General features: G+C 41.7%; 1 protein-coding gene across 8 annotated transcripts in view; it reads left to right on the forward strand.

The window, feature by feature from the left end:
- Positions 1-6,441: 6,441 nt before the first annotated feature.
- LOC115128731 (focal adhesion kinase 1-like) overlaps positions 6,442-22,243 on the forward strand; it is a 302,242-nt gene continuing 286,440 nt past the window's right edge. For 5 of the 8 annotated variants that reach the window (XM_065018004.1, XM_065018008.1, XM_065018006.1 and 2 more), the window contains exon 1: positions 6,443-6,616. The gene's annotated coding sequence lies outside the window, so the exon portion shown is untranslated. Of the gene's footprint in view, positions 6,617-22,243 lie in introns of all 8 variants that reach the window. The other 3 variants (XM_029658857.2, XM_065018005.1, XM_029658858.2) reach the window with 1 other exon arrangement.

Genomic DNA, 22,243 nt, shown 5'->3' on the forward strand with positions numbered 1-22,243 from the left:
TGAATGAAGACTCAATTTATTTGGCTCTGCATGTAACATGACACAAACTATTTTCTAAACATTTCAATGAAAAAGTGAAATATTCACCGTAAATAGTAGTTTCATGTGTATTCTGTATATGATTTTGACACCAGGGGGCAGTATAACATCTATTAGCTTTAAATTGACATCCCAGAGCTGACGTCTGTAAACCCAAGTCATGAGATTTAACTGACTGAAACCAAGGACTTTTAACATTATTTCTATATAGCAATTTGACTGTGATGCTAAGGCCAGGTGTTTTGGTATAATCTTGAGGATTATAACGTTTTAACCCACTTGGCCCATATTCAATCAGATATAATAATTTGTCTGCCTTCATCATGCAGTACAGTCAGATCTGTATTAAATCCCATTACGGTGGCTACAGGGAAGCCCGTATCTTCATAATCTGAGAAACCTCTCAATCACACCAGCAGATGTCAAAATCATTGAAATCATCATCCAAATGCCAGTGTTCCAATTCTAATTCTCCAACTGTCCCCAGCTCTACGAATATAAATCCCTCTCCTCTCTGTGCTTATACAATGCAGCACAGAAACATAATCAGACCACAGTTTTAATTTGGCTGCAGATTGTTAAAAATAATGTGGTTTCCTCAGATTTGGCTGGATTGGAATTTACCCAATGGGTTTCAAATGCCATCTCTTTTACTCATAACTACAAGTTACTTTGAGTTGTAGTAATTGAATCCAGAGATGTGGAAGACTGATGATGCCTAAAATAGCAGGACTAGATTACACAGGGCGTTGTTGAATTTATATCCACCGATAAAGTGACAGCAATAAGATTAGTTTAGTCCAACACACACATAGAACAGGTAGGCTCCTCCCACCACAGGCACATTTTACTTCCCAGAAGATCTCCTGTATGTTTGTGGGCAGATGTGTAAACAAAATATACTGTATAAACATGATGTAGGCAGTTATGTGTTGACTGAATACCAAACTGCAACCTATTCCCTGCATCTAGCGCTAATTTAGACCAGGGCCCAGTTTCCCAAAAGCATCTTATAGCTAATTAGAACTTTAGAACCATAGCATCCTATGGTTCTAAATTGAACTTAGCCTCAAGATGCTATTGGGAAACTGGGCCCTGGGCCCTTGTCAAATGTAATGAGCTGTAGGAAATAGGATGCCATTTGGGACTGTGTTCAGGTTGATGTTCCTGTAGGGTTTCTCCATATTAGCTAAAAGTGGGGCCATTTTCTATCACTATTTGTATTTACAGTAAATAGCCAAGAAATCTTGAAGATGAAAATGACTGATTTGATTATACCCAGGGAAACTGGATACCACAGAAACGGTACGTTACCAGTCAAGCAAAGTTATGAAAGACGGCCCTGTGGCACCATTGCCCTGACCTGGGTCTCTGTCATGTTCCTGTTAACCATGAGGTTTGGATGATTCCCTATTCCAAGGGATACTCTGTTTTCAGGTTGTACAGACTTTTAGAACTAACATTGTGTGGGTTGGTGATTGTCCATGACAAATAGGAATCTGCCTCTTATGAGCCAGAACTGAGCGCTGCTGAGTGAACAACCATTTGCTATTTAAAGAGGCTACTTATGAAAAGAATCAGAGAGAGATGTATGTGGCAGTTGAACTGAGAGGGGTTTTTATTGTGTGTTTCATATGGATAGAACTCTAATACCATATGCACTGTAGAGACCATCTATTAAATCAATTTGATGGGCAAAATAAATTACTGAGTTAAATGTCTCTGCGGAGTTCAGGCAACGGTGGGTATCAGTCGTTGTATTAAGCTAACTGATCTGTGCATAGTTCAGGCAACGGTGGGTACCGGTAGTTGTATTACGCTAACTGTGATCTGTGCATAGTTCAGGCAATGGTGGGTACCCGGTAGTTGTATTACGCTAACTGTGATCTGTGCATAGTTCAGGAAACGGTGGGTACCGGTAGTTGTATTACGCTAACTGTGATCTGTGCATAGTTCAGGCAACGGTGGGTACCGGTAGTTGCATTGAACTTGCATTGAGTTTCTCTTTATCAAGAGTCCCCACCATCAGAAATACTGTAGTACACACGATATGGTGTGGGCTGTGGTAACATTATGTTTCCCTATATTGGATAGATACCATAGTTAGAGCACATAATGCATAATAATATAAACTCAGCAAAAAAAGAAACGTCCCTTTTCAGGACCCTGTCTTTCAAAGATAATTCGTAAAAATCCAAATAACTTCACAGATCTTCATTGTAAAGGGTTTAAACACTGTTTCCCATGCTTGTTCAATGAACCATAAACAATTAATGAACACGCACCTGTAGAACGGTCGTTAATACACTAACAGCTTACAGACGGTAGGCAATTAAGGTCACAGTTATGAAAACGTAGGACACAAAAGAGACTTTCTACTGACTCTGAAAAACACCACAAGAAAGATGCCCAGGTCCCCTGCTCATCTGCATGAACGTGCCTTAGGCATGCTGCAAGGAGGCACGAGGACTGCAGATGTGACCATGACAATAAATTGCCGTACTGCGAGACGCATAAGACAGCGCTACAGGGAGACAGAACGGACAGCTGATCGTCCTCGCAGTGGCAGACTACGTGTAACAATACGTGCACAGGATCGGTACATCCGAACATCACACCTGCAGTACAGGTACTGGATTGCAACAACCCGAGTTACACCAGGAACGCACAATCCCTCCATCAGTGCTCAGACTGTCAGCAATAGGCTTGTAGGCCTGTTGTAAGGCAGGTCCTCACCAGACATCACCGGCAACAACGTTGCCTATGGGCACAAACCCACCGTCGCTGGACCAGACAGGACTGGCAAAAAGTGGTCTTCACTGACAAGTCGCGGTTTTGTCTCACCAGGGGTGATGGTCGGATTCACGTTTATCGTTGAAGGAATGAGCGTTACACAGAGGCCTGTACTCTGAAGCGGGATCGATTTGGAGGTGGAGGGTCCAGGGCGGTGTGTCACAGCATCATCGGACTGAGCTTGTTGTCATTGCAGGCAATCAAAAAGCTGTGCGTTACAGGGAAGACATCCTCCTCCCTCATGTGGTACCCTTCCTGCAGTCTCATCCTGACATGACCCTCCAGCACGATCATGCCACCAGGCATACTGCTCGTTCTGTGTGTGATTTCCTGCAAGTCAGTGTTCTGCCATGGCCAGCGAAGAGCCCGGATCTCAATCCCATTGAGCACGTCTGGGACCTGTTGGATCGGAGTGTGAGGGCTAGGGCCATTCCCCCTAGAAATGTCAGTAAACTTGCAGGTGCCTTGGTGGAAGAGTGGGGTAACATCTCACAGCAAGAACTGGCAAACTGACAAATGCAGCTGGTTGCCACACCAGATATTGACTGTTACTTTTGATTTTGACCCCCCCTTTGTTCAGGGACACATTATTCCATTTCTGTTAGTCACATGTCTGTGGAACTTGTTCAGTTCATGTCTCAGTTGTTGAATCTTGTTATGTTCATACAAATATTTACACATGTTAAGTTTGCTGAAAATAAACACAGTTGGCAGTGAGAGGACGTTTCTTTTTTTGCTGAGTTTATGTTATTTATCTGAAGGGACTTATAGTCATACATTTTAAACATATAGGTAGTCCCAGGAATCAAACCCACTATCCTGGTGTTACAAGCACCATGCTATACCAACTGAGCTACAGAGGACCACATCCCACATTTAGGACTGACGATAAGCATTGAATCACTAGACAAGATACCAGTCATACACTTTCTTTTTACGGTGGCAATACAACAAAACCCCCAAGGTTGTGATTTCCAGAACGGAGAATCAGAGGGAGCGTCAGGTTACCAGTGAACAGGTGCTCCTTGCCTTGCACCCCTCTGATGTGGGGGAAGGGTTGGGGTGGTGTGGGAGTGGTTCCTGGTTGGGGCAGTACTGGGGTGCTGGGGTACAGGGGTGATGCAATCACTAAATGGTAGCCCTTTTCAATGACACATTGTCTCCAGGTAACTTGACCCCCACGGCATGCCCACAGTGTTCTTCCCAAAGCACAGATCATGTTATATTCTGATGGTAGGGTTGGAGTGGGGAAATGTGACCCCAGATCTGTAGGCTAAGCGACTTTATGGGCAACTCCTACTACTAGAGATGGAACATCAAACTGGTAGTGTGTGCAGAGACTTGGATCCCAATGGAAGGAGTGTAGACAGCTACAAGTAGTATGACAACGACATTGGTCATTCAGTCAAATATACAGTGCATTTTGAAAGTATTCAGACCACTTGATTTTTCCCACATTTTGTTACGTTGCAATCTTATTTTCTATAATTAATTAAATGTTTTTCCCCCCCTCAAATCTACACACACACACACACAATACCCCATAATGACCAAGCAAAAACAGGTCAATTAATAAAAAAAATGTATTACAAATAAAACAGAAATATCACAACTATATAATATTCAGACCCTTTACTCAGTACTTTGTTGAAGCACCTTTGACAGCGATTACAGCCTTGAGTCTTCTTGGGTATGACGCTACAAACTTGGCACACCTGTATTTGAGGAGTTTCCCATTATTCTCTGCAGATCCTTTCAAGCTCTGTCAGGTTGGATGGGGAGCGTCACTTCACAGCTATTTTCAGGTCTCTCCAGAGATTATCAAATGGGTTCAAGTCTGGGCTCTGGCTGGGCTACTCAAGGACCTTCAGAGACTTGTCCCGAAGCCACTCCTGTGGTGTTTTGGCTGTGTGCTTAGGGTTGTTGTCCTTTTGAAGGTGAATCTTCACCCCAGTCTGAGGTCCGGAGCAGGTTGTCATCAGCGATCTCTGTACTTTGCTCCGTTCATAATACCCTCAATCCTGACTAGTGTCCCAGTCCCTGCCGCTGAAAAAAATCCCCACAGCATGATGCTGCCACCACCATGCTTCACCGTAGGGATGGTGCCAGGTTTCCTCCAGACATGACGGTTGGCATTCAGGCCAAAGGGTTCAATCTTGGTTTCATCAGACCAGAGAATATTGTTTTTCATGGTCAAAAAGTTCAGAAGTCCTTTAGGTGCATTTTGGGAAACTCCAAGCGGACTGTCATGTGCCTTTTACTGAGGAGTGGCTTCCGTCTGGCCACTCTACCATAAAGGCCTGATTGGTGGAGTGCTGCAGAGATGGTTGTCCTTCTTTAAGGTTCTCTCATCTCTGCGGAGGAACTCTGGAGCTCTGTCAGAGTGACCATCAGGTTTTTGGTCACCTCCCTGAACAAGGCACTTCTCTCCCGATTGCTCAGTTTGACCGGGCGGCCAGGTCTAGGAAGAGTCTTGGTGGTTCCAAACTCTTCCATTTAAGAATGATGGGGGCCATTGTGTTCTTTAATGCTGCAGAAATGTTTTGGTACCCTTCCTCAGATCTTTGCCTCACCATAGTCCTGTCTCAGAGCTCTACGGACAATTCCTTCGACCTCATGGCTTGGTTTTTGCTCTGACATGCACTGTCAACTGTGGGACCTTATTATGTCCAATCAATTGAATTTACCACAGGTGGACTCCAATCAAGTTGTAGAAAATCTCAAGGATGATCAATGGAAACAGGATGCACCTGAGCTCAATTTCGAGTCTCATTGCAAAGGGTCTGAATACTTATGTAAATAAGGTATTTCTGTTGATTATCTTTTATACACTTTTTTTATACATTTTTTATACACTTTTATGCAAAAATGTCTAAAAACCTGTTTTCGCTTTGTCATTATGGGGTATTGTGTGTAGATTTCCGAATGCACTGACTATAAATACACCCAACCTCACAAATTACATAATTAAATATGAACAAAATAGAACTGACCTATAAAAATACAATTAAGTAACATCAAGAGATGTTTTATTGTCACACACACAGCTATGTTTAAAATCGTACAGTACATAAGATTATTATTACATTATTAGCTCACGGTGCAGAAGGTCATTTGCAATATCGTCTGAAAGAAATTCACATCATAGACTACACAGTGATTTCAGGTGCACTCGTTTTGAAGTTTTAGAACCTTACATTGTAGCCTTTGATGTCACATGTCACACAATTAGTACACATGGGCAACACACAATGTATCACCTTGACTTGAAACACGAAACATTTGAAGTAGAATAATGTTTCAAAGAGATACTTGAGGTTTGTCAGTATGAATGTTGTCTGAGTGTGTGGGGCATTGGCTGCTACAGTTTGTGTAGTTGCTTCAACTGTGGGCCAGTTGAACCTGGGTCTGTGCTCTCTGAAATCCTTGAGACCTTCCTACCCCATTGAAGTTGACGTTTAAAATGGTTAAGGTTATATAAGGGTTATGATTAAGGTTATGCTACGGGTATGAGTTAAGGTTAGGGGTTAGGGTGAGCACGTCCCAAGGATCCGATATAGCACTGACCTTGTTTCAGCGTGTCAGCCATATTGGAATGCTCTGCTCAGGATGGGAAGTACAGAACTAGGCGTAGTAGGCGAGACTGGGGTGGTGGGCAGAGAAAGGAGAGCGCACGAACCACTAAGCAACTTCAGTTTTTTGAAGGATTTAAAACTCATATAAACGAGGAGTTACACCGGTAAACTAAAGTGAATTGTCCGAAACGCGAATTGGATAGGCCAAAGTGAGTACGGTTATGTTTCTTATATTATATCCTGATGTATAATGTAGGCGACTTCCAGGCGAAGTGTGTGTGATGGAGCGTCTGCTTTGCCTACACATTGACGTTTCCTCCCATAAAATTACAAGTTGTTTTCCTTATCACCTATCTTTCTGTTGAAGATGTCTAGATAATATGTCGTTCTCAATCGTTGTGTTGTCTATCAATTGATACTTCATCGCTACAACGAAAGCATATCATACATGTAGCCCAGTCAACTTAGAAATGATATTCCTGTCGTCATTCATTAAATCTTTAGGAAAGTATGTTAATCGGAATCTCCACAAATTGTTGTGTGTGTGTGTGTATATATAGAAACAATGTCCCCCAATATGCTCATAAAGTCTTCATTCGTAAATTCCCGTAGTTTATGTCTATTTTGTATTCCATGATTGTCTGTGTATTCAGGTTATACCTTTCTGAAATATAACGTTTGTATGTTGTAGCTAGGTAACCAAGTTTATGGACGTTTCCTGAAGATTTGGGTTGTTAATTACACCCTTGTGAAGCGTATTACATTTGGATATTGGCGTGGCATTTCTTGTTGTTGTTGTTACTGTTTATACTACAGTGTAATTTAATTTCCAAAGCCTCGGGTTTACAGAAGTCCTGTATTTTTAGGACCAGTGAGTTCTTTTATTTTTTTATTTCACCTTTATTTAACCAGGTAGGCCAGTTGAGAACACCTTTATTTAACCAGGTAGGCTAGTTGAGAACACCTTTATTTAACCAGGTAGGCCAGTTGAGAACACCTTTATTTAACCAGGTAGGCCAGTTGAGAACACCTTTATTTAACCAGGTAGGCCAGTTGAGAACACCTTTATTTAACCAGGTAGGCTAGTTGAGAACACCTTTATTTAACCAGGTAGGCCAGTTGAGAACACCTTTATTTAACCAGGTAGGCTAGTTGAGAACACCTTTATTTAACCAGGTAGGCCAGTTGAGAACACCTTTATTTAACCAGGTAGGCCAGTTGAGAACAAGTTCTGAGGGTAAAGAAACAGTGTAATCACATATTGTCCAAGTTACAACTTTTAATTTATACATGTATGACTCAATATCTGAAGTTGTTGAAAGGCAATATGACCAGACCTTGGTCCTCCATAATATTGTGTTCATGTTGTTGAGTATCCATTCCCAATGTTTTTCAAGGACATTCCAAATATCTACTTGTCTGCTTGAGACTTACAAGAAACTTTTGTATCGAGTGAGAAGGTGGGACAGTGTTGCACTTAAAGTAGGAGTGCTGATCTGGGATCAGGTTCTCCCTGTCCATAATAACCTGCAATATTATTATCTAAAAGGCAATACAGATCCGAGATCAGAACTCCCACTCTGAGACACTAAAATACAGGCCCAGATCCACCACTTTTAAAGTACACTTTCAGAGCCAGGAAGGCAGATTTAGACAGACTTCTTAATGATGACACAAACACTTGACAGTTTGTAATCTAATGGGCTGGCAGTGATAAGGGGTATTAAATGAAACATAAAGGCATTGATTGGAGTCATAAATTACTTAATTCATTGATAAGACTCCCAGAGGCCTCCGTCCCTCCGTGTGAGTGTGTGAGCATGTTACATTTTCCACTGAGTAGGCCTAGGCCTAACCTTGCTTATAGCCACCTCAGGCAAGTTCTATTCACAGGCTCTATTCTATATCCTCCCAACTTATTCTGCCTACTGTTGTTTTAGAGGAAGAGGAGCTGCCTAGTGTTGTTTTAGATACAGAGGAAGAGGAGCTGCCTAGTGTTGTTATAGCGACAGAGGAAGAGGAGCTGCCTAGTGTTGTTATAGCGACAGAGGAAGAGGAGCTGCCTAGTGTTGTTTTAGCTACAGAGGAAGAGGAGCTGCCTAGTGTTGTTATAGCGACAGAGGAAGAGGAGCTGCCTAGTGTTGTTTTAGCTACAGAGGAAGAGGAGCTGCCTAGTGTTGTTTTAGCTACAGAGGAAGAGGAGCTGCCTAGTGTTGTTTTAGCTACAGAGGAAGAGGAGCTGCCTAGTGTTGTTTTAGAGAGGAAGAGGAGCTGCCTAGTGTTGTTTTAGAGGAAGAGGAGCTGCCTAGTGTTGTTTTAGCTACAGAGGAAGAGGAGCTGCCTAGTGTTGTTTTAGAGGAAGAGGAGCTGCCTAGTGTTTTAGCTACAGAGGAAGAGGAGCTGCCTAGTGTTGTTTTAGAGGAAGAGGAGCTGCCTAGTGTTGTTTTAGCTACAGAGGAAGAGGAGCTGCCTAGTGTTGTTTTAGAGGAAGAGGAGCTGCCTAGTGTTGTTTTAGCTACAGAGGAAGAGGAGCTGCCTAGTGTTGAATTAGCTACAGAGGAAGAGGAGCTGCCTAGTGTTGTTTTAGAGGAAGAGGAGCTGCCTAGTGTTTTAGCTACAGAGGAAGAGGAGCTGCCTAGTGTTGTTTTAGAGGAAGAGGAGCTGCCTAGTGTTGTTTTAGAGGAAGAGGAGCTGCCTAGTGTTGTTTTAGAGGAAGAGGAGCTGCCTAGTGTTGTTTTAGAGGAAGAGGAGCTGCCTAGTGTTTTAGCTACAGAGGAAGAGGAGCTGCCTAGTGTTGTTTTAGAGGAAGAGGAGCTGCCTAGTGTTGTTTTAGAGGAAGAGGAGCTGCCTAGTGTTGTTTTAGAGGAAGAGGAGCTGCCTAGTGTTGTTTTAGAGGAAGAGGAGCTGCCTAGTGTTGTTTTAGAGGAAGAGGAGCTGCCTAGTGTTGTTTTAGAGGAAGAGGAGCTGCCTAGTGTTGTTTTAGAGGAAGAGGAGCTGCCTAGTGTTTTAGCTACAGAGGAAGAGGAGCTGTGTCTAAAGCAGCAGCTGTGACAGGAAGGACAATGCAACAATGTTCTCCAGTTGTACTGCTGCATTCTGCTTTAGATTGGCCAGGATGTAGCCTAGCTTGGCTGCCACACACACACACACACACACACACACACACACACTCTCACACTGTCCCTCAGGATTCTGGAGGAAAACGCCTTTTTCCTCTACTCAGAGGCAGCAGTTTCATAGTGTGTGTGTGAGAGAGAGATTGTGAAGAGAGAGAGGAGTTGATGTGCTGTGATGCAGCTGTGGCTATTATGTGACCTGATGATCTAAGTGTGGTGGTGATAAAGAACATGTTTCTCAAACAAAGGTATTAGGGGGTAGGTCTGCTCTGCTGTTGGCATGTATAATAGACACGTTGGAGTTCCAGCCTCAGATCCATAAACCATAATTACAGAGTGTGTGTGCCCATTTCAAACACATTTTAATTATTTAAATAATAAATGTTGGGGGTCAGAAGTTTAAATGACAGCTTAATCTGGTGTATTACTTACACTGGACGACAGGCAGCATGGTTTCACAACCAGCATCATGTTGCAGTTGAATTGACTCCAGGTTCCCTCAGATTACAGCGTGTGTTGTGCTTCATAACGGTGTGCACTCATAACTCTTTGAACTCTCTCTGTGAGGATGGATGGACATATCTGAGTTGATTGAAAACAACATCAACTGTTTTCAGTCTCTATGTAAGTGTGTGTGTGTGTGATCGTCCTCTATTATAACTGCAGTGTTCCCTGGGATAGCCTAGCAGTATAATGTTGAATTACTAATGTCAAGGATGCCTCTGATTGCTATGTTGGCGCTCACTGAACTGTCATTTTAAGTTAATGGCTATGTTCCTCTGCCAAGACTTCTGGGTGCAAAATTCTGGGAACTTTCAATATAAATTCCTCAGTATTCCCGAAATCCCATATCGTAATCAGGAGGGAATAAGCAGGAAATCCGGAATCCTCCAACCAGGATTTCTGGAAAACCAGGTCATTTATTGAAAGTTCACGGAATTTTGCAACCCTAGACAGACATTGCTGAAGCATGCCAACTCTTACAAAGCCTGGATAGGTATTTTACATTGCTATACCTATAATCTGGTGCCTGACTGCACAGTTGATGACGTCACACGCAACTATTGGGGCGTAGACAGGGGCGTACTGTTAAATTCAGACCTAGACCTGCGTCCTTAATGGCACCCTATTCCCTATGTAGTGGACTAATTTTGACCAGGACCCATAAGGCTCTGGTCAGAATTAGGATAGTATGTAGGGAAAAGGGTGCTATTTTGGACGTAGGCCTTGTCGTCTGCAGTGTCTGGGAGATCAGGTGTTGTTCAGCCATTCATAATGCATTTAACACACACAGTCATGCTACTAATACGATATGACCTTAAGTCAAAGCATCACCTTTCACTGGTGGCAAGGAGAAAGTTACATTACTTAGAAATATGTCTGATTTATGTGTGTGGTCCTGTGGTGTGTTTCTAAGCATTGTGGGGATGTTGGTACGCCTCTTTCCATTCAAATCATTGTCTAAATATTTTTTAAATAAAAATGGTTCCACATGTCCCTGATCTGAACTTCTCTGTTAGGCATTATGTTGTGGTTTAGATCAGGGATGGGCAACTCCCCCATCCCTAGCAAACACAGCTGGTTTAAACGAATTGCATTCTAAACTGAAGATCATGATTCGTTTGTTATTGGAGTCATGTGTGTTCGCTGGGCAAAAGTGTGACACCAATCAGGCCCACAAGGACTGGAGTTGCCCACCCCTGGTTTCGATGAATACAGTGATGTTAATCCTGTACACATTTAATCTACGTCGATGAACATAGACAAACCTAACTACCTCAGGTCCTTTTCCATGACTGGGTTATTTTGAAAGGGGCTAAAAATGCAGCAAATGTAGGTGGGGGACCTAAAGTCAACCCAACTACTACAGTCGTCTACACTACCCTACACTCTATGGGCTGACTATGTTAGGCCTCAAGCTAAAGGTCCCAGTGTTCTCTCTCTGGCTGTCCCAAATGGAACCCTATTCCTTACATAGGGCATTTGTCACGGTCGTCCTCCTCTTCATCTGAAGAGGAGAGGCGAGAAGGATCGGACGACCAAAATGCGGCGTGGTATGTGTTCATCATTAATTTTAATAAAGAAAACACTGAACACTGAAACACTATACAAAAACAATAACCGAAATAACAACCGTGAAGCTAATGAGAACTGTGCTGAAACAAGCAATCAACATAGACAATCACCCACAAACAAACAGTGCAACCCAGGCTACCTAAGTATGATTCTCAATCAGAGACAACTAATGACACCTGCCTCTGATTGAGAACCATACTAGGCCGAAACATAGAAATCCCCAAATCATAGAAAATCAAACATAGACTGCCCACCCCAACTCACGCCCTGACCATACTAAATAATGACAAAACAAAGGAAATAAAGGTCAGAACATGACAGCACTACTATGACCATAGCCTTATGGGGACTGGGAGTGGAGGGCTGTGGAGGCTGGTCATGTTCAGTCGGGAGAAAGATGTTCGTTTTTTTTTTAAACACGGAGGTACTAGTTTAACAGGGAGATAATACCTGAAATTGTATAATAAGATCACAGATGTTTTGTTTCCCGTTGCAAAATATTTAGCTGTGGTGTGCTTGTCCAGGGACACAACAGAAATATTGGAGGTATTGGGGGACTGGAGTTGGGAACCACTGCGCCAGTGAACACTCCCCCAGCCCGGACTGCAGTGGCCTTAGCAGGCAGGATGAAGGTCCGGAAGAGGAAAAGAAACAAAGCAAGCAGACTGCCAGCTATTCTCTTCCATCCAGGGGATTGGGATCTAAGCAGAGCGCCTCAGGGACCACAGAGTAGCCTGGGTAACTGGTGAGGAGAGATATACCCCCGCTAGCATTTCTCGTTGCTTTTTTTTAGTGGTCACAAATGCAGCACACACCCTGTAGGTCAACTCCCTCTGAAGGTAAATAGAAAACAAGTTACAGTAGGCAGTCAGATCTGTTTTTTACATTTACAGGAGGCACCACCAGAGAAAGCTTCTAGTATATAGGCACATCTGTTGTTTTTAACATGGTAGACCATTGCAAAGTGTCTTCCGGCTGTAGTGGAAAGACAATAGTCATTACTTAGCCTAGTTGGGGACTGTATAGTACAGCTCACCCATAGTCAGTGTATCGGCTATTTGAGACAGTGAAAGGCCATACAAGAAGGCTCAGGTGGTCAGTCAGAAACCCAGAGGATACTTGAGACCTGTACTGTATGTGTCTGGAATCAGAGTCTATCTTTAGCTAGCTGCCTGGCTGGCTTCTCAGAACTTCTGTTTCACTGGAAGGCAAGGACCACCCAGCCCCAGCCTCACTGTCATGCTGCCTGTCTGTCTGTGGACCAGGGGTGAGTCTGACTCATGCTGCCTTTCTGCCTGGTTTAGGGGTGAGTCTGACTGTCATGCTGCCTTTCTGCCTGGTTTAGGGGTGAGTCTGACTGTCATGCTGCCTGACTGTCTGGATTAGGGGTGAGTCTGACTGTCATACTGTCTGTCTGTGGACCAGGGGTGAGTCTGACTCATGCTGCCTTTCTGCCTGGTTTAGGGGTGAGTCTGACTGTCATGCTGCCTGACTGTCTGGATTAGGGGTGAGTCTGACTGTCATGCTGCCTTTCTGCCTGGTTTAGGGGTGAGTCTGACTGTCATGCTGCCTGACTGTCTGGATTAGGGGTGAGTCTCACTGTCATGCTGCCTTTCTGCCTGGTTTAGGGGTGAGTCTGACTGTAATGCTGTCTGGATCAGGGGTGAGTCTCACTGTCATGCTGTCTGTCTGTGGATCAGGGGTGAGTCTCACTGTCATGCTGTCTGTCTGTCTGTCTGTCTGTCTGGATTAGGGGTGAGTCTCACTGCCATGCTGTCTGTCTGTCTGAATCAGGGGTGAGTCTCACTCATGCTGTCTGTCTGGATCAGGGGTGAGTCTGACTGTCATGCTGTCTGGATCAGTGGAGAGTGTATCCCTGGGTAGGGCTTTGACGATCATGGTACTTTGTCAGTCGGTGATTGTTAAGCAAAAACTGCCATTCTCATGGTATTGACCGTTAATTAACATAAACACATTCATCATCTCCTGGCGTTCATGCATAGCCTACAACCTACTGATGCAGACCTTTGGAACATCTACATTTTAAAAAGTCTAAGAAATCCATGTAATATAGCCTACACCCTCACAATAAATCCATTATTTATTTTAGACTGGTCTAAAAAAACATGATATTAAGAAAATGTAGTCTATTTCAGAATAACAGAATAGTATACTCTGAGTTGTCGTTATGTTAGGTCCTGATCTGACTATGACATATGGCTGTGGGCTACAATAGTTCATTTAGCAGACAAGATTTGCTTAGAATTCCGTAGCCTTATTTTATAGTATTAAGAATACAATTGAACATAGCTGAATAAAATAGAAAGGATATTTTCTCCAAATGATTACAGAGGGAGTGCGCACATGCGTCTATTCTGTGTTGAGTAGTTAACAAAGAAACAGTTCCTCCTACATGCTTAATTTAGAGTTATTTATGCAACTTTAGTTCTACAAACGTTGGGCTATATATTTAGATTTTTAATACAATCTAAGGCTGCATGATGCGACTGATTTGAAATAAAATAGCATGAAAGGCATGAGTTCTGCTCTGTTTCTTGCGCAGGCTGAACACACTTCATCAGTCTCTCATTCACAATTTGACAAGCACTTGATAATACCTTGAATGTCCCCGGTGGCATTCCCCTTGTGTGGCATTAATGCCCTCTAATGTGGCCATTGTGGCCTTGGGCTGAATATAATCATTTGAATTCCCTTCTCTCGGTTGCCAAATGCCGTGCTCCGAAGCAGCTCTCACTCACATGGCTCTCTCAGATATCTCAATTCTTATTAGCCAATACCCGTCATGTGATCGGGTCCTTCTCACAGGCATCTCAGCTCTGAATTAGGCTACAAGTGAAGACCGACACATCGGGGATGCAACTGCTTCCTTCTTATTGAATTCCGAGGCGCATATTGAAGATGTTAGAAATTTCCATATTTCATCAGCCAACAAGATGAGTAGGCCTAACAAACCGCAAAAACACTAGCCTATGTCAATTTACTATACAAAAGTTGATCTATTCTATTGATCAAGTTGTCCTTCTGGGCGAGAAAGGAATATTCCAAACATACTCTGGGACCGTTGTGGGATGTGATGGATCTCAAATGAATACAACCACTAGCATCAACAAAAACATTTTTTAAAGCAATGAGGCTGATGCAACAGATCAGAACGTTTAGCTTAATGTTGATAAACTATTAGGCTATTTCTTCACAGTATAAGCGCAGAACTGTACACACTGCAGTCAACCTAATAGAACGAATGTTCCAAAATGCAATCAATTAGCGGGAAAATACGGTTCTCAAAAGTGACTGCAAATGCAATTATGCATGTAATGCTTTATTATAAAGGTGAATTTTTATGGTGAAAATGATTTTCCCCAAACATGAAAATCACACGCTGCTTATGTATCCCAGTTAGGCTCTACACCCCTTGTAAAGTGGATTAATGTGCTTAAAATTAAGAAATGATTTGGCCACTTTAGTTGTGATTACAAACCTTATCAAAAGATATAGGCCTATGCTACATGAGGTGTGCGACTGTGATTTGAAAAAAATATATAATAATAATAATATTGTCACCCATCAGACTATTCTTGATTACATTTTTATTTTATTTATTTAACTCTATTTAACTAGGCAAGTCATTTAAGAAGAAATTATTATTTACAATGACAGCCTACCTCCGGCCAAACCCAGACGATGCTGGGCCAATTGTGCGCCGCCCTATGGAACTCCCGATCATGGCCGGATGTGATGCAGCCTGGATTTGAACCAGGGACTGTAGTGACACCTCTTGCACTGAGATGCAGTGCCTTAGTCCGCTGCACCACTCGGGAGCCTCCTGTGAGCCCCCCTTGACATATATTAAATAATATATGTGTGAAATTAGTTTTGATTTAGAATGGACTTTAGGTCGACCGATTTATGATTTTTCAACGCCGATACTGATACCGATTATTGGAGGACCAAAACAAGCTGATACCGATTAATCGGACGATTTTTATATATATTTGTAACAATGACAATTACAAAAATACTGAATGAACAATGAACCCTTTTATTTTAACTTAATATAATACATAAATAAAAATCTATTTTGTCTCAAATAATGTTCATTTTGGTTTAAATAATGCAAAAATAGTGTTGGAGAAGAAAGTAAAAGTGCAGTATGTGCCATGTGAAAAAGCTAATGTTTAAGTTCCTTGCTCAGACCTTGAGAACATATGAAAGCTGGTGGTTCAATATTCCCAGTTCTTCAATATTCTCAGTTAAAATGTTTAAGTTGTAGTTATTATAGGAATTATGACGCGTCGACTATTTCTCTCTATACCATTTGTATTTCTTATACCTTTGACTATTGGATGTTCTTATAGGCACTTTAGTATTGCCAGCCTAATCTCAGGAGTTGATAGGCTTGAAGTCATAAACAGCGCTGTGTTTTACGCATTGCTTAGAGCTGCTTGCAAACGCATTAAAGTGCTGTTTGAATGAATGCTTACGAGCCTGCTGGTGCCTACCACCGCTCAGTCAGACTGGTCTATCAAATATCAAATCATAGACTTCATTATAATATAATAAACACACAGAAATACAAGCCTTTGGTCATTAATATGGTCAAATCCGGAAACAAACTTTTCGATAAAACAAAACGTTTATTCTTTCAGTGAAATACGGAACCATTCCGTATTTTGTCGAATGGGTGGCAACCCTAAGTCTAAATATCGCTGTTACATTGCACAACCTTCAATGTTATGTCATAATTATGTACAATTCTGGCAAATTAATTACGGTCTTTGCTAGGAAGAAACACAGGTTGCAATGAGCCAGGCGGCCCAAACTGTTGCATATACCCTGACTCTGCTGGCACTGAACGCAAGAGAAGTCACACAATTTCCCTAGTTAATATTGCCTGCTAACATGCATTTCTTAAAAACTAAATATGCAGGTTTAAAAATATATACTTCTGTGTATTGATCTTAAGAAAGGCATTGATGTTCATGGTTAGGTACATTTGTGCAACGAATGGGCTTTTTTCGCGAATGCGCTTTTGTTAAATCATCACCCACGAAGTTGAAGTAGGCTGTGATTCAATGATAAATGAACAGGCACCGCATTGATTATATGCAACGCAGGACAAGCTAGTTAACTACACATGGTTGATGATATAACTAGGTTAACTAGTAATTATGTGAAGATTGATTGTTTTTTTATAAGATATGTTTAATGCTAGCTAGCAACATACCTTTGCTCCTTGCAGGCACAAGGTCCTTTTGGCGCTGCACTCACGTAACAAGTGGTCAGCCTGCCACGCAGTTTCCTCGTGGATTGCAATTTAATCAGCCATAATCGGTGTCCAAAAAGGCTAATTACAGATTGTTATGAAAACTTGAAATCGGCCTTAATTAATCGTCCATAGCAAATGTTTCATTTTCTGATAAGTAGGCTATACTCCTGTTGTAAAGTGAAGCAATGTGCTGAATATTAGGAAAGTTGAGAAATAAATATAGTAGGCCTAGTCTATAGGAAGCTGATGGGATCCTCCTCTTTTTAATAGAGGCCATCAAAACTCTTGTTTTCTCACACCGTTGCATAGCCTATAGAAATGTTGCGCAACATGAGCTCATCGATAACATTTGCATTGACAATAGTGCTGAGTACCAGGCCGTCAGCAGCATCAAAGTGCAGTTTTGGATAAGCCTAGTTACCGTGACTACACGGTCATGTGGATTTTGACTGCAGTCATGACTTGTGACCGCCAGTAATACAGTCACCATAACAGCACTATTCCTGACTTCATGTGCTGCTGCTGTAGGGAGGGGGTGTTGCCTAGAAAACCAAAGACTTGTTTTCTACAACAACTTGCTTGTTTCAGCAAGGAGAAACAACTTTTCATCACGTTGTAAAGAGTCCATGTTACTACGGAAACAGACTCAACTGCACGAACTGCACGGCCTTCCCGTCGTCAGTTAACTGTTCGCTCCACCAAAAAAAAACGGTTATGACGGTTATTTTATCATGACGGACCTCATCCTTAAACGTTGGTTACATAGTTATACGGTAACTGTGCCAGCCACATCCCTGGGTCTCTACTCTAGGTCCAGATATATTTTCCAGGCTGTGCTTTGAACAGCAATACAATATGGGGTCAACACACTCCCTCTGTCTGCCCAACTATTCCTGACATTTGTCCAGGTTGGTTGGAGAAGTATGTGCAGAATGTTGTGGTCGACAAACACCAATGACTTCTAATAGTTTTCCTACAGTTGTACTGTAGTATACTGTCAGTCTGTGGTATACTGTAGGTCTCTGTGGTATACTGTAGGTCTCTGTAGAATCCTGTAGGTCTCTGTAGTACACTAGGTCTTTTGTATACTGTAGGTCTCTGTGGTATACTGTGGGTCTCTGTGGTATACTGTGGGTCTCTGTGGTATACTGTAGGTCTCTGTAGTACACTGTAGGTCTCTGCAAAATCCTGTAGGTCTCTCTGGTATACTGTAGGTCGATGTGGTATACTGTAGATCTCTGTAGTATACTGTCAGTCTTTGTGATATACTGTAGGTTTCTAGTATACTGTAGGTGTCTGGTATACTGTAGGTGTCTGTAGCATACTGTCAGTCTCTGTGGTATACTGTAGATCTCTGTAGTATACTGTAGGTCTCTAGTATACTGTAGGTCTCTAGTATACTGTAGGTGTCTGTAGTATACTGTAGATCTCTGCAGTATACTGTCAGTCTTTGTGGTATACTGTCAGTCTTTGTAGTATACTGTCAGTCTATGTGGTATACTGTAGGTCTCAGTAGTATACTATTGGTCTCTAGTATACTGTAGGTCTCTGTAGTATACTGTATTTCTCTGTAGTATTTCTGTAGGTCTCTAGTATACTGTAGGTCTCTGTAGTATACTGTAGGTCTCCACAGTATACTGTAGGTCTGTGGTATACTGTAGGTCGCTGTGGTATACTGTAGTATCCTGTAGTATACTCTTGGTCTCTGTGGTATACTGTATGCCTCTGTGGTATATTGTAGGTCTCTGTAGTGTACTGTAGGTCTGTAGTATACTGTATTTCTCTGTAGTATTTCTGTAGGTCTCTAGTATACTGTAGGTCTCTGTAGTATACTGTAGGTCTCCACAGTATACTGTAGGTCTGTGGTATACTGTAGGTCGCTGTGGTATACTGTAGTATCCTGTAGTATACTCTTGGTCTCTGTGGTATACTGTATGCCTCTGTGGTATATTGTAGGTCTCTGTAGTATACTGTAGGTCTGTAGTATACTGTAGGTTTGTAGTATACTGTAGGTCTGTAGTACACTGTAGGTGTCTGTAGTACACTGTAGATATCTGTAGTACACTGTAGGTCTCGGTAGTACACTGTAGGTATCTCTAGTATATTGTAGGTCTCTAGTATACTGTAGGTCTCTGTAGTATACTGTAGTTCTCTAGTATACTGTAGGTCTCTAGTATACTGTAGATCTGTAGTACACTGTAGGTATCTCTAGTATACTGTTGGTATCTGTAGTATACTGTAGTTCTCTAGTATACTGTAGGTCTGTATTACACTGTAGGTCTCTAGTATACTGTAGATCTGTAGTACACTGTAGGTATCTCTAGTATACTGTTGGTATCTGTAGTATACTGTAGTTCTCTAGTATACTGTAGGTCTGTATTACACTGTAGGTCTCTAGTATACTGTAGATCTGTAGTACACTGTAGGTATCTCTAGTATACTGTTGGTATCTGTAGTACACTGTAGTTCTCTAGTATACTGTTGGTATCTGTAGTATACTGTAGTTCTCTAGTATACTGTAGATCTGTAGTACACTGTAGGTCTCTCTAGTATACTGTAGATCTGTAGTACACTGTAGGTCTCTAGTATACTGTTGGTATCTGTAGTACACTGTAGGTATCTCTAGTATACTGTAGATCTGTAGTACACTGTAGGTATCTCTAGTATACTGTTGGTATCTGTAGTACACTGTAGGTATCTCTAGTATACTGTAGATCTGTAGTACACTGTAGGTCTCTAGTATACTGTAGATCTGTAGTACACTGTAGGTATCTCTAGTATACTGTAGATCTGTAGTACACTGTAGGTATCTCTAGTATACTGTTGGTATCTGTAGTACACTGTAGGTATCTCTAGTATACTGTAGATCTGTAGTACACTGTAGGTCTCTAGTATACTGTAGATCTGTAGTACACTGTAGGTATCTCTAGTATACTGTAGATCTGTAGTACACTGTAGGTATCTCTAGTATACTGTTGGTATCTGTAGTACACTGTAGGTCTCTAGTATACTGTAGATCTGTAGTACACTGTAGGTATCTCTAGTATACTGTAGATCTGTAGTACACTGTAGGTCTCTAGAATACTGTAGATCTGTAGTACACTGTAGGTCTCTAGTATACTGTAGATCTGTAGTATACTGTAGGTATCTCTAGTATACTGTTGGTATCTGTAGTACACTGTAGGTCTCTAGTATACTGTAGATCTGTAGTATACTGTAGGTATCTCTAGTATACTGTTGGTATCTGTAGTACACTGTAGGTCTCTCTAGTATACTGTAGATCTGTAGTATACTGTAGGTATCTCTAGTATACTGTAGATCTGTAGTATACTGTAGGTATCTCTAGTATACTGTAGATCTGTAGTACACTGTAGGTATATTTTGACCCGTAGAAAAAGAATTGCTCGCCCTGACACACTCTGTCTTAATAGACCAGCATTTCCTCCACTCCACAGATTCTAACCTACTGCTATTCTATGCAGTTTGGAGATTTGACGTGAGTGTTAAAACAAGGATACATACACTGTTGCACTTCCTATCCTGCTATCCCATATCCTGAAACTCAATAGAGCCCTCCCATCGGAAACAGTAGTGGCTTGACTGTAAATAAACAGAGATAAATAAACCGAGATGGTCAACAACACCAGAGTCCAGCCCTCGCTCTCTTGCTCCTCATTCCACTGTGTGCCATCCACCCATCCCACAGAAGAGAGGAGCAAGACTCTCATTTCCTGACATTTTACTGGGCCACATAAGGGGGTTAGGGGGGGGGGGTGTAAAGAAGTAAACCAGTGTTTGCTCTGGTTTATGCAGAAGTTAGCCATATAACATATTGGTAAAATTATTTGTTATATATAACAAATAATTTTATATATATATATATATATATATATATATATATATATATGGTCCAATTTGTTCAAAAAATGTAACAAATAATTTTACCAATATATGTTATATGCATGGTCCATATAATCAGGTATACTATCAGCAATATCACCTGTAGCCAAGCGATGCAGCATATTGGCTATAAATACATGGGTTGAAGCATGAGGTTGTCTATCTGCATTAGTTATTGCATTAATTCAGGCTTTTGTTTATTATACCATACGCAGGCCATATAAAGTGTAAACCGGTGTGGTTGGTAAACGTTTGAGTAGGTCTACTAAGTAAATGTAGCCAACTTTTGCAGCTTTTTTTCCATTCTGGGAATTCCTTCCCCTATGGCACTCGTAACTGGAATGTGCCTTGAGGAATATTTATTTCTCTGGCATAGAACAAGCCGACTAGGTAAATAGATAAAGTATACTACTATGGGGTTGTCAGATTTGTCTATTCATTAAGCTACTCGTAATTGTTCCATATGTATTTTACGTGGCGGAAACACTGTAATAAACCATTTCCGTTTTTCAAGATTTGATGGCACTTATGTGTTTTTCTAGAGTAGATCAAAGTAGTATTTTTGTAGGCTGATTTGAATAATCTGGAAATCCTTGACATTAGTCTAGCTACAGTTATGCTTAGTCACGAGATGGATACTTGTGAGGCTTAAAACAGCCAGAGTGTGTCCCAAATGGCTTCCTGTTTACTATACACTGTACTACGTTTAACCAGGGCCCACATAGCTTCCTGTTCACTATACAGTGTACTACGTTTAGCCAGGGCCCATATGGCTTCCTGTTCACTATACAGTGTACTACGTTTAACCAGGGCCCATATGGCTTCCTGTTTACTATACAGTGTACTACGTTTAACCAGGGCCCATATGGCTTCCTGTTTACTATACAGTGTACTATGTTTAACCAGGGCCCATATGGCTTCCTGTTTACTATACAGTGTACTACGTTTAACCAGGGCCCATATGGCTAAAGGGAATATGGTGCCATTTGTGACTCATCTTGATCTTTAAAGGTCAATATAAATTAATGCTCGAGAGGCTGCCTGGTCTGCCTTACGTTTATCACAACTCTTTCATATCTGTCAGGTGCCAGCGCTGTAGCTGATTTGTACAGTGTAACATGCCCTTATAGCCCAGCGGTAGGATGGGTATGATTAATCGGACGTAACCCCCCGTCAACCCCTCCCTAAATAAATAAATAATAATATTTAGTCTTGAAGACCATGTTTATTTGCTTTGACTCTATTGTTCCATTATAACATGTACATTTGCAGGGCACGACAAAAAAAGAAAACAAGGCAAGCATCACAGTTATTCTCCCTACATTCCATTTCTCCTCAGCGTCTCACTGTTGCGTTCCGACCGCTCCCTCTACACACATGTACTAAGTTCGCACACAAGGCCTACAGAAATGAATGACTATAAAAAGAATGGGACGGTGGGCTTAAAAAAATAATTG

This window comes from Oncorhynchus nerka, linkage group LG4 (genome assembly GCF_034236695.1).
Source record: "Oncorhynchus nerka isolate Pitt River linkage group LG4, Oner_Uvic_2.0, whole genome shotgun sequence".
Taxonomy (NCBI): domain Eukaryota; kingdom Metazoa; phylum Chordata; class Actinopteri; order Salmoniformes; family Salmonidae; genus Oncorhynchus; species Oncorhynchus nerka.